Genomic DNA, 13,225 nt, shown 5'->3' on the forward strand with positions numbered 1-13,225 from the left:
CTTGCTCTGGGCTGACTTCCAGCTTTCCATTATGATACGGATCGGAAAGGGGGGGGTACCTTCTTTGCCCCTCTCCCTTGAACAACCGAGGCGATGACCTCTAGGGTATCCCCGTTCACCCACCCTCAGTTCCCCTCACCGTCGCACAAGCACCACACCTTCCCCAGAACCCCTTTCTACCACGAGCGAAATAAGCTCGAATATATGAATGTATTCTCTTATCTTTTCCTATGGCTATTTGCGCTCCATACTCAGAACGAGTAGACCGGGCGCTCCTGTATCTCCGCTTATTCCTATGGCTGCGTCTTGGCCAATCACAGCCATGCATTCGTCCTGCAGGAGCTAGCTCAGGCAGCTTTGCACGCCTCATTGAACCTACTGACAAGCTGTTGACGGCCCCCCACTGTGAGAACAATGGATCCGAAACTAGAGAACTCGTAAAACTGTCAAAATGTATCCATTCCTGTTACAATGTATCCATTTTGTTTCCGCTTTTGATTACCAATACCAAATAGACCGAATCACATAGAAAACCTTTGGAAATTCACATAAAATCAACCACAACTCCGATTTCTTTGCTCTTGGTGTCATTCAACTCAGCCCCTTCTGGACTCCATGATGTGATCCCTACTTCCATAATCCCCGGAGCGGCCAGGCACGTACACAGGAACTTCTTAATCCTGCCAGATCGCTTCGCATAACCCTTTCCCCGGGCAATACCAGGTGGCAGACGATGCATATCTATGACCCTTTGTCCTGCCACCACCGGTACTTGATAAACGATTGTCTATGTGTATTTCTCGCTCTACATATTTCCCCCTCCCTTGTCTCAAATGTAAATGAGTGTAACCCCACCTTTTCCCTGAGACACTCATGACGTGTGTAATATATTCATGATGCAATCCGTGAAACCCAACCCTCCCATAATGAATTCATGACGTTTCGTGCACTGTATTCTGGGACTTGGAGGGAACTTTTAAAAGTTTATGTCGCCCCACTCTCGGGGTTCAATCTCGTCTTGAACCTGTTGGCCAATAAACTTGGATCTTCGGCAGTTTGCTCCTGTCTCCGGCTGAGCTTCTTTCTTCCGCAAGAATCCACGGACTCTGTCCGATTGGCTGGGTGGCAGGGTAAATACGCACCCAGATTTCCGTAACAGCTTGGCGCCCAACGTGGGGCTTTGAGCGGTTCTCCCGAGCTGCTGACCGGGGGCCCCGAGATCTTCAGCCGGCTCCGGGCCACTTTGCCTGGGAAGACCCTACTGGGACCCCCGGCCATCTTCCGGGCGGTAATCGAAAGCCCCAGGAGTTCAGCCGGGGAGCAAAAGGGATCCAGCCGGCTTATTCATCGATCCCGGGATCGGATCAACACAGAAGACTCGTGAGTATAGGAAAGAAATCCAGTGCACTGGTGGGAAAGGGGGTGGAATTCTCCTGGCAACCGAATTCTCTGCCCTCCTCTCTATCGCTTCTTCTCACCTTTCTCTTGGTCCAGTTAGCGAGAGAGACCGTGGACCGCCGCTCGACCCGAAAAGGGGGTTCTGAGCTCTATCCCTTTCTCTAAACTCTCCAGCCAGCCGCACCAATTGGGAGCCCGAAGGGTAAGACGGAGAGACCCGACTTGAAAGATAGCCGACTCTCCGCAACGGGCATCCCAGTTGAAAGCAAGGGGTTGGAGCTCTTTTTCCGATCTTCCCGAGCGTCCTTTCTAGGGGGCAGGAAGTGGTCTTGCTTTCTATCCTAATCCCAGCCGCACCGGTCGGACTACGTACCCCGTGTACCGTAAGCCCGCTTCCGAAAGCAAGGGGGATTTTCGATCCGAAATCCTATCCAGGGACGACCCGATCTGGCACCGCATGGCGCGGGCGTTCAGTAGGGCCCCTTTTCCTGAGAGTGATCGATAGGTAGGAGGTTGCCAGGGGGGGAATAGCCCATGAGGAATTGGGCGGGACCGGCAGAGTGGAAAGGGACCCCAGATTACTGGTTAAGGAAATAGGAAAAGAAAATAATACCGGATAGCTAGAGCTCTTTAAACTCTCTAAGGAAGTTGCCAAGCGACTAGGGACCACTCTTATACTGCAAGCCCTTTATTGGCTCACCAAACTTTACCGACCCCTATCCCTCTCTCCTCTTTCTTGTCTAGACACGCGTGAACTATACTATGGGTACCCAGGCTTCCAAAAACGAGCGGGCTCACTCTGGGAGGAAGGCTTCCAGAAAGCCATCCCGATCCCAGAAGGATCCCGACTCTCCTCTCCAATTTGTTATCACACATTGGAAGTCGATTCCTGGCCACGAGTTATTATCTAAAGAAAAGTTAGAGGACCTCTGCTCTGAGATCTGGCCCGCCAGTACCACCTCGGCTAAACCTGAATTGCGCTGGCCGTCAGGGGGTTCGTTCAATGAAGAGCGCTTGAACTATTTAAAGAAATACTTAATGGAAGAAAAACCCCGCCAGTTGGAATACCTGGCTGCCTTCGAGGCCGTAAGGAGAGTGCTCCAAGCCCCGAAGGGAACAACTTCTTATCAGCTACCTATAATGAATCCCGGGCGACAGCAGATGCCCCCCCCTTATGAGGACGAAGATATACAGCAGGCCCTGGTTCACTTTTACTACCAAGGACCACCGCCGTCTGACAGCGGTTCAAGTAGCGATGGAGAGGGGGGGGAAGGGACTCAAGACAGTAGAAGAGTCACAAGGCTACAAGCCAAGAAGGACCAAAAGGACCTCGGGTTTACTAAAACTAAGGACTCTGGACAGGCTAAACCCAAAGACCCCGGGCAGACCAAAGCTAAAACCCCTTCCTCAATGCTTCACAACACCATTGAAGATCCTGCCCCAAACAGAGATAGAGATCTCCCCTCCGAACCTTGTGGGTCTACGGCAGAATCCCTGAACTATAACCAAGGAACCCCAGGGCCTTCTGACCAAGTGAGCTCTACTGTGAGCTCTACCGCGATCCAAATGCCTCTAAGGGCTTTACCGATCCCGCCTCTCTCACCTGACGGAACCCCAAGAATGGTGTATACGCATCATCCCTTTTATACTTCGGACCTCGTAACTTGGTCCAACCAGATGCCCTCCCTGAGGGACGATCCGGACAAATGTCACCGCCAGATCAGCGCAATCTTTTCCACCCACAATCCTACCTGGGCAGATGTCCATGTCCTTCTGAATGCCCTCTTTAACGAGGCAGAGAAGGCGGACATCCTGGCTAAAGCCGGGGAAGCTATAGAATCGCCCGATTACCAGAGGGGACGGCCCCAAGGATTGCAGGCGCTCACCGCACAATGTCTCCGAGTAGAACCTACATGGGATTATAACACGACAAACGGGATCTGGTGCTTAAAATTATTTAAGAAAGCCATTCTGGACGGCGTGAAGGCTGCAGGTCAACGCACCGTTAATTGGACCAAAGTCCAAACGGTAATGCAGGGACCAAACGAACACCCTTCTGATTATTATACGAGATTGGTCTCTGCCATCAAGACCTGGGGGGGAATAGACCCCGAGAATCCACAACATGAAGTAATCGTTAAAGGTTTCTTCAAGGATCAGGCCTGCCCAGATATTAGGAAAGCCCTGAACCTTCAAATTGGATACGATGGAAAAAGTATAAATGAAATCTTGTCCATTGCGAAATCCATCTACAACTCTCGAGATGAAAGAAAGAAAAAGGAGAGTAAATCCGAGGTCGAACAGATCTTGGCCTTGAGCATGGAGACTACCTATGGCCCTAACCGAGGTAGAGGCCTCAACCGAGGAAAGGGGGTCCGGGGAGGAGGACCTCCTAACCCCTATAGGCAATGGGGACCGGGGACTGGAGGGTGTTACTACTGCCAGGAAGAAGGTCACATAAAAAGATTCTGCCCTTACCTAAATACGTCAACCTACGGGGGGCACGAATCCAAGTCCTTCCCTGCTCGAGCCAGCCACCCTCCTTTCCCCCCGCAACCCAACGTAACCCCAGGGTACACCAACCACCAACCGGCGACTTATGCTCCACCAACGCCCTCGAACCCGACGCCTCAAACCCGACCCCAGTCAGGACCCCGGACCCAGATGACAGCCATAGACCAGTCTGCTCACCCTTGGGCGAATGCCACTGCGCCTCCCTTGCATCCTCCAAACCAACCACCTCCCGATGATCAGGACACCTATTGACAATTAGAAGGGGATCCCACTCAGACCCAAACCATCTGCCCCGTCCTTGCACTGTCACCTGAGGACCCGGTCTGCACTATTGAGATTGACGGCCACCCCTATCAATGTCTGTTGGACACAGGGGCTACTTATTCCACCCTAACCAACAGCCACCTGGAACCAGGGACAGTGACCAAGAAAGTAATGGGACTGGACGGGATACCCCGCACTTGTCCGCTCTCGCGACCGGCTAAGGTCACCCTCGGACCATTACTAGCGGAACACACTTTCCTTTTAACAAGCAGCCCTGTCAATCTCCTCGGCAGAGACCTCCTCTGCAAACTTAACGCCACCATTAAATGCTCCTCCGATGGCATTTACCTACATATGCCAGGGGACTCTATTCCCATGTTCCAAGGTATCGTTCAGGAATCTAAAGCGGATCGACAGTTTCCCGAACTCCCTCTTGACCTAGAAACCGACTTGCCCCCCTCCCTATGGGGCACTGAATCAACCTCAGTCGGGCTCTTACTCTCCGCCACTCCAGTCAAGATCACGTACCGAAGTGACCTACCCTTCCCATGTACCAAGCAATACCCTCTGCCCAAAGAAGCCATAGAAGGCCTAACACCCATGATTGAGGACTTCCTCGAAAAGGGGATCCTAGTCTCGTGCGCTTCACCCTGTAATACTCCAGTTCTCCCGGTCAAGAAACCCGCTAAAGAAGGGGAACCTATACGGTACCGTTTTGTGCAGGACTTGAGATTAGTGAACCAATTCGTAATACCACTGCACCCAGTAGTGGGAAACCCGAACTCCCTCCTAAACGCAATTCCAGCGGGAACTACTTGGTACTCCGCTGCGGACCTGTGCTCTGCCTTCTTCAGTATACCCCTGGACCCGACCAGCCAATTCCTCTTTGCATTTACCTGGGGGCCCGGTCAACTAACTTGGACCAGACTTCCCCAAGGCTATGTAGAGTCGCCCGCAATTTTTTCGGCCATATTACATCAAGACTTAGAGGACATCCATTTACCGGCTAGCTCCACCTTACTCCTTTACGTGGATGATATTTTATTGTGTTCTACCACTGAAGAGGCGTGTAAGACAGATACTAAACACCTCCTATCAGAACTGGCAAAGAGGGGACATAAGGTGTCCCCAAAGAAACTCCAATATTGTAAACAAGAGGTCAAGTATCTGGGACACATCCTGGGTGTAGGGACCCGAAGTCTAGCCACTGACAGGATTGAAGCAGTCACTAAAATCCCTCTCCCAAAAACGAAACGACAGCTGCGCGGCTTCCTTGGCATGGCCGGCTTCTGCCGAGCATGGATCGCTGGTTACAGCGAAATAACGAAGCCCTTAACTGTTATGACGCGTCAGGACCACCCAGACACTTTGGTCTGGGAAGAGGAAGCTTACAACTCTTTTGAACGACTAAAACGGGAACTCAGATCCGCTCCTGCCCTAGGATTACCCGACTACCGAATCCCGTTCAACCTATTTATTCACGAGCAAATGGGAGTAGCCTCCGGTGTCCTAACCCAACCCTTCCGCGACCAAGAGAGGCCAGTAGCATATTACAGTCTGCAACTTGACAACACTGCTAAAGGGGCTGTCAGTTGCCTGAGAGCCATTGCAGCCGCTGCAGTCCTCCTCGAGAAGGCTCAAGAAACAGTTCTGGGCCATGAAATCACCCTTCACGTTCCCCATTCGGTCTCAACCCTCCTAACTCTAAAAGGATGCCACCATTTCTCAAACTCACGCCTCAACCGGTACGAAGCCCTCCTCCTAACCCCAACCAATGTTACCATTAAACGTGTCAACTCGCTAAACCCCGCTACCCTGCTACCCCTTCCCGATGATGGCACCCCACATCATGACTGCACCACCATAGTCCGCCAAGCTGAAAAGCCTCGTGAAGACTTAGATCATCTTCCCCTAGAGAATCCCGACCTAATACTGTATACTGACGGCAGCTCTAAAGTAATCGACGGGGTTAGAAAGACTGGGTATGCAGTGGTCACCGACTTCGAAGTACTAGAATCAAACCCAATCAACTCCCAGTACAGTGCCCAAGCCGCTGAGTTAATCGCGCTACTGCGTGCCTGCGAGATAGGTGAAGGGAAGCGGGTAACCATTTATACCGACAGTAAATACTGTTTCGGCCTGGTACACACAACCGGTCAAATTTGGCTCCAGAGAGGCTTTCTAACCGCCGCCGGGTCTCAAATCTCGCACGCCGCCCTAGTTGAGCGACTTCTCACGGCGATCCATTTACCTGCCGCTATAGCCGTCGTCCACTGCAAAGCCCATACCAAGGGTAGGGACTCAGTTTCTAAAGGAAACAGACGAGCCGACAAAGCCGCACAAATGGCTGCCCTACGCATTCCTAACAATGAATCCGAGTTTCAAGCCCTCCTGCAACCAGCAGACCTAGACCTTACAGAAATTTACAAATCTGCCCCAGAGGATGAAAAGGCTATGTGGGACTCGATAGGTGCCACCGAACAACAAGGCATCTGGGTCCTCCCCGATGGAAGAACCGTCCTTCCAAAGGCCTGGACTCCAAAAGTAGTGAGGATTCTTCATCAGCGGACACATTGGGGAAAAGGGAGATTAATGGAACATGTAATTAGATCTTGGTATGCACCCGGGATAGCTGCTGCCGCAGCAGCAGCAGCATCAAAGAATTGCATTACCTGCCATCGCTTCAATCCGAAGCGTGAACCCAGGAGGCCACCGGGAGCCAGACCATGGGCCTTTGTCCCTTTTGAGAATTTGCAACTTGACTTTATTGATCTGCCCCAATGCCAAGGCTTTAAGCATGCTTTGATTATAGTGGACCAATTCTCCTCGTGGGTGGAGGGATTCCCTTGCCGAAGAGCTACCGCATCCGTAGTTGCCAGGGCCCTCCTACAGGATATTATTCCCCGCTATGGCATACCCCGACGCCTTGACAGCGACAGGGGAACCCACTTTACTGCAGAAGTGGTGCAATTAGTTGCCAAGACACTCCAAATTAGATGGGATCTCCACACCCCGTACCACCCACAATCCTCTGGCCAAGTAGAGCGCATGAACCAGGAAATAAAAATACAGTTGGGCAAACTTTGCAAGCTCACTGGCCTAAAATGGGTGAATGCACTCCCACTGGTCCTTCATAACATCCGCAGCGCCCCAACCGAACGTTTGAAACTCTCTCCATTCGAACTTTTATTCGGGAGGCCTCCTCCCGTCTACAACACTTTATTCCCACTCTCAGAACTGGAGCTAGGAGAAACAGAACTTACTAATTATGTTATTCAGCTCCAGACACAATTACAACGTCTCCACCACTACGCGGCCATCGAGGGACAAAACCTGCCCATCGACGTCCATGCTCACTCCTTCCACCCTGGTGACTGGATTCTCGTCAAGGTCTACCAGAAAGAACCACTCCAACCCGCGTGGGAAGGCCCCTACCAAGTACTCTTGACCTCGCCAACCGCCGTGAAAGTAGGTGAGAAGTATTCTTGGTTACATCATACTAGATGCAAGTCCTCACCCCCTCCACAGGAGACGGAAGAAAGCAACGGTGAGGACTTCACATTTTCGACTCCACCTACTCCACCGACCTCATATATTGACGACGACGCTCAACAGACCGGACCAGCAGATCGGGGCCAAGGTCGGGCTCAACAGACCGGACCAGCAGATCGGGGCCAAGGTCGGGCTCAACAGACTGGACCAGCGGATCGGGGCCAAGGTCGGGCTCAACAGACTGGACCAGCGGATCGGGGCCAAAGTCGGGCTCAACAGACCGGACCAGACACCGCGACATCCAACTGGACGTCCGAAATCATCCCAGATACCAACACCATTAAGCTACGTTTCAAACGCGGTGACAGCCGCGTTTGACAGCTTCCTTCGTTTGACAGCCTCGCTTTTGACAGTTCATCTGACAGCTTCATTTGACAGCTCCATTTGACAGCTCCGTTGACAGCTTCCTTCGTTTGACAGCCTCGCTTTTGACAGTTCATCTGACAGCTTCATTTGACAGCTCCATTTGACAGCTCCGTTGACAGCTTCCTTTGTTTGACAGCCTCGCTTTTGACAGTTCATCTGACAGCTTCATTTGACAGCTCCATTTGACAGCTCCGTTGACAGCTTCCTTCGTTTGACAACTTCGCTCTTGACAGTTCATCTGACAGCTTCATTTGACAGCTCCATTTGACAGCTCCGTTGACAGCTTGCTTCGTTTGACAGCCTCGCTTTGCAGCCCTCATTCGTTTGCCCCACACGCATCTACACCATGAATCTGGCCTACGCCGTTCTTCTTCTCGCCGCCATATCCTGGGTCACTCTCACATCATCAGACCACTGCACAGGGTTGCAAACAGACTATCACTTCTTGGACTATCATGAGGTCGAGACGGGAAGGTCTAACCCTGATCGAATGGGGGACTTTGATTTCTGCCTTCCAGAGTCTCGAGTCTTACTGCGCCATTCTTTAGTACCCCGACTCGCCAACGACGAATACTGGGAACTTTTCGTCCGAAACAAGGACCTGCGCCGTATCGGGTCCGCGGCCCTCACTCTTGACCACTCCTCTTACCGGCTGACCTGCCAAAATGGGACTTATCTTCTCTACGCCAACGGAGAGATCTCCCACAACCCGAACTGGACCGAAATCGAGATAGGAGGGGCCTCCCACGTTTATACGGACTCAAATCACCCCTCTGGAAACTTGATTTTCGGGTTCCAGTGTCTCCTCTCCACCCCAGAAACCCGGAAGTCTCAACTCCAGGGACTCTGCCTGCGACGATTCTGCTGCTTATGGAACCTAGGGGTCACTCACGAGTGGAAAGGGGCTGAATATCTCGAAGGTTGGCATCATCCTATACACCCTTCACGCCCCCCCTCATGGGACCACGTCGGACCCCTCAGATGCGGCGGTATCGCCAGGGATAGGCGACTATTAAACACTACTGACCCACTCCACCCAGTCGGCACGGCACCTCGACAATTCGGCACTGACTCTGCATTCCCGGGAAAAGACCTCCTCTCATCCTGGGAGCAAAACTCCTACATTAAACTTCTCAGTCAGGTGGCAAAGGAAGCACCCTACCCAGACTGCTGGATCTGTGCCCACGCGCCTAGCCACCTCCAGCAGAGTCTCCCACTAGTCCCAGTGCCAGTGACCCTTGAACAATTCCGTTCCGGAAACGTTACTTCCTGGAACCTAACGGCGCTCAACTTGACACATCAATATCTCTATCTCACCGGCCCTACGAAGGGGCCCCTTTGCCGCAGCTTCTCCGGAGAAGGAACCTTCATTGGATCTAGTACATGTTCAAACACTCTCGAAATCCTGCCCACTGGCCTGGTCACCGTCACCAGTGCAAGAGAGTCTCGGACTTTCCCTAACCTTACCGTCGCCTGGGCCGCTGCCGTCGGACACCCCTTTAACTGGAGACCCCAACCCTCTGACTCCATGCTGTTGCAAACCTTTGCCTCCGGCAGAATGGAATCTTACCTCAGCGGCCTATTCTGGGTGTGCGGACACCGTGCATATACATGGGTGAGCCCACACATGTCCGGATCCTGCTTCGTCGGCTACATTGTCCCCGGAATTAGGATCGTCCCACATCTACCCCCCGGAAGACAACGGAATAAAAGGGAGCAAAAGGAGTTGTCAGATCTGTCAGATGTTGCTGCAAATGGAGAGACCGTAGGCCGAGCACTTTTCCCGGCCTACGGTGCCGGTTCAAACCATGTGGATATCCTTCGACTCACCGACATCCTCCTTAAGTTTATGCAGGAGGCGACCCAGATCACGGACTCTCTCATGTCGGAACTAACCGAGGTAAGACAGATGGCCTTACAGACGAGGATTGCTACGGACTTCCTCTTGTCTAGTCAAGGAGGCACCTGTGCCTTAATAGGCACCGAGTGCTGCACATACGTGACTGACCAGACCTTAAACATAACTGGGCATTTGAACAATATTCACGAGTTAGCAGGGAGGCTACACGATATCCAACATGAGGGACTATCCGATGTGGACCTGTGGGGATGGTTACCCAAGTTGGGCTGGCTCCGACAATTATTGAAAGTCATGCTGCTCATCGTCTTGACCGCTGGTCTTTGTGTGTCTATTTTATGTTGTACTGTGCACTGTATTAATCCCTGCTGTTCCCTCCTCCGCCTCCGCCACCCTGCCTCGCCTAACTCCTTCTCTCTTCGAGCCTATTCTCGTTCCCAACATACCCCCACCTTCCCCGACTATGTACAGATGAGGCATCTGGGAGAAGGGGAATATGAGATCACAGAAATTTAGCGTTCCTGTGGTGCGGAGAAAGGATTTGCAAGTTCCTTCAGAACTTTGATGCAAATCTATCTCCGAATGGGGGACTGATACGGATCGGAAAGGGGGGGGTACCTTCTTTGCCCCTCTCCCTTGAACAACCGAGGCGATGACCTCTAGGGTATCCCCGTTCACCCACCCTCAGTTCCCCTCACCGTCGCACAAGCACCACACCTTCCCCAGAACCCCTTTCTACCACGAGCGAAATAAGCTCGAATATATGAATGTATTCTCTTATCTTTTCCTATGGCTATTTGCGCTCCATACTCAGAACGAGTAGACCGGGCGCTCCTGTATCTCCGCTTATTCCTATGGCTGCGTCTTGGCCAATCACAGCCATGCATTCGTCCTGCAGGAGCTAGCTCAGGCAGCTTTGCACGCCTCATTGAACCTACTGACAAGCTGTTGACGGCCCCCCACTGTGAGAACAATGGATCCGAAACTAGAGAACTCGTAAAACTGTCAAAATGTATCCATTCCTGTTACAATGTATCCATTTTGTTTCCGCTTTTGATTACCAATACCAAATAGACCGAATCACATAGAAAACCTTTGGAAATTCACATAAAATCAACCACAACTCCGATTTCTTTGCTCTTGGTGTCATTCAACTCAGCCCCTTCTGGACTCCATGATGTGATCCCTACTTCCATAATCCCCGGAGCGGCCAGGCACGTACACAGGAACTTCTTAATCCTGCCAGATCGCTTCGCATAACCCTTTCCCCGGGCAATACCAGGTGGCAGACGATGCATATCTATGACCCTTTGTCCTGCCACCACCGGTACTTGATAAACGATTGTCTATGTGTATTTCTCGCTCTACATATTTCCCCCTCCCTTGTCTCAAATGTAAATGAGTGTAACCCCACCTTTTCCCTGAGACACTCATGACGTGTGTAATATATTCATGATGCAATCCGTGAAACCCAACCCTCCCATAATGAATTCATGACGTTTCGTGCACTGTATTCTGGGACTTGGAGGGAACTTTTAAAAGTTTATGTCGCCCCACTCTCGGGGTTCAATCTCGTCTTGAACCTGTTGGCCAATAAACTTGGATCTTCGGCAGTTTGCTCCTGTCTCCGGCTGAGCTTCTTTCTTCCGCAAGAATCCACGGACTCTGTCCGATTGGCTGGGTGGCAGGGTAAATACGCACCCAGATTTCCGTAACAATTACTAATTACCATCCATTGATAATTATATTCCATTAGGAATTATTTTTCTTTCTTGAGTGAAGAATTGCCACATCATAAAACAATGTAGTGCATGTATAGAGAAAGAAGAAAGGCTGTTAGGATTTCATGCTCCCCAGTGCTGATTTTATGTTTGATATATTTCACACGCCTGTCTGAGTGGAGCGTGAGAAAGGAAGACTGTCTTAACTCTCTTCCGGTGTGAGACTGTGAAACTACTTTCACTTTTACGTCCTTCTGTTTTGTTGTTGGAGCTGATGAGAATGGATGCCATTATGCATATGTATGTAAATGTTATGTAAATAAATAGTAGTTTAGAACTACGGTGCTTCTTTCTTTTGCTGTGTTAAGCCAGAAGGCTAGTGTGCATAAATCAAGATGGTTTATGTCGCTGGAGAAGAAGGGGATGCCTTTTCCAGAGCTATGCTCACCGGAGGACGCTCGGAGGGAGATCTGGGAGGGGGGGGCTGCAGGTAGCCCAGAGCGTTTTCCAACAAAGGCTTCCCTTCACTCACCTTCCAATCCGGCCAGACAGGAAGGACTGGCCTCCTACCTGCAAATCTTGCCTGAGGAGGGAAGGTGGCAGAGCAGAGAGTGGGCAGTGCCAGAGAGACCTCCATGCAGTGGGGAGGTGGCCTAAGTGTGTGTTAAATGCTTCACTGGAAGCTCCTATCACATTATCCCCAAGATAACGCACATAGGGGAGAAACCCTGTGGATGTCTATAGTGTGTGTTTGGCAGGTCCCAGACTTAAGGGTCAGGAGCCACCTCTGAGCATTGAGGCAGCCAAGAGGCAGCTTCCTTTGAAGGTCTTAGGGGCACGTGGACCTGGCGTGGCCAGTTTTCAGGGCTCTTTCCAGGAACGGCTGAACCCATGGTTCACAGGGGGTGGGGAAGGGAGGGAGAGGCCCATAGTCTCTGCCTCCTTCACACCCCCAGGGGTTTAGCCTGTATCTGGACTGCACCACTTCAGCCTGCAAGGAAGACCCTCTGTTCTGGGACACAGGATTCCACCACTTGGGGAAGCAGAGCAGATGTCCAGCCAGATGTCCAGCCAGGACCAAGCAGATGTCCAGCCAGGACCCTCCTCCCTTGGGAGAAGGAGTGCACTGGGGAGCGGTCCATCTTGCCAGCTGCCCCCCCTGCAGTCTGAGGCGGGACAGATCCTGCCCAGCCATAGAGCAACTACTCGGGAGGAGTGCAACTTGCGCTATTGATGCTCCCCTGAGATTTCCTGTAACAGGAATAGCAGCTCCGCTGGGGGACGTCCTTGCAGAACAGAATGAGTAACAGAATGAACTTCAACAGGGACAAGGGTCAGGCTCTGCACTTAGGCAGGAAGACCCACCTGCACAAATAGAGGATGGGGGACACCTGGCTGACTAGCAGTACACGTGAGGAGCATCCAGGGGTCTCGGTGGACCACTAGCTTAACCTGAGTCCGCAGGGTGATGCAGCAACAAAGAAAGATAACTCTGTTCTAGGCTGTAGGGTAGGACTCGAACCCATGGCCTCAAGCTGCAAGAAAGGCGATT

At 51.8% G+C, this 13,225-nt stretch overlaps 1 long non-coding RNA gene across 1 annotated transcript in view; it reads right to left on the bottom strand.

Moving 5' to 3' along the window:
• The window catches only part of LOC310838151, an 83,717-nt gene that overhangs the window by 5,055 nt on the left and 65,437 nt on the right, over window positions 1–13,225 (bottom strand). The gene's annotated exons all lie outside the window — the stretch shown is intronic.

Source organism: Podarcis gaigeae (assembly GCF_964106915.1).
Source record: "Podarcis gaigeae genome assembly, chromosome: 2".
NCBI lineage: Eukaryota > Metazoa > Chordata > Lepidosauria > Squamata > Lacertidae > Podarcis > Podarcis gaigeae.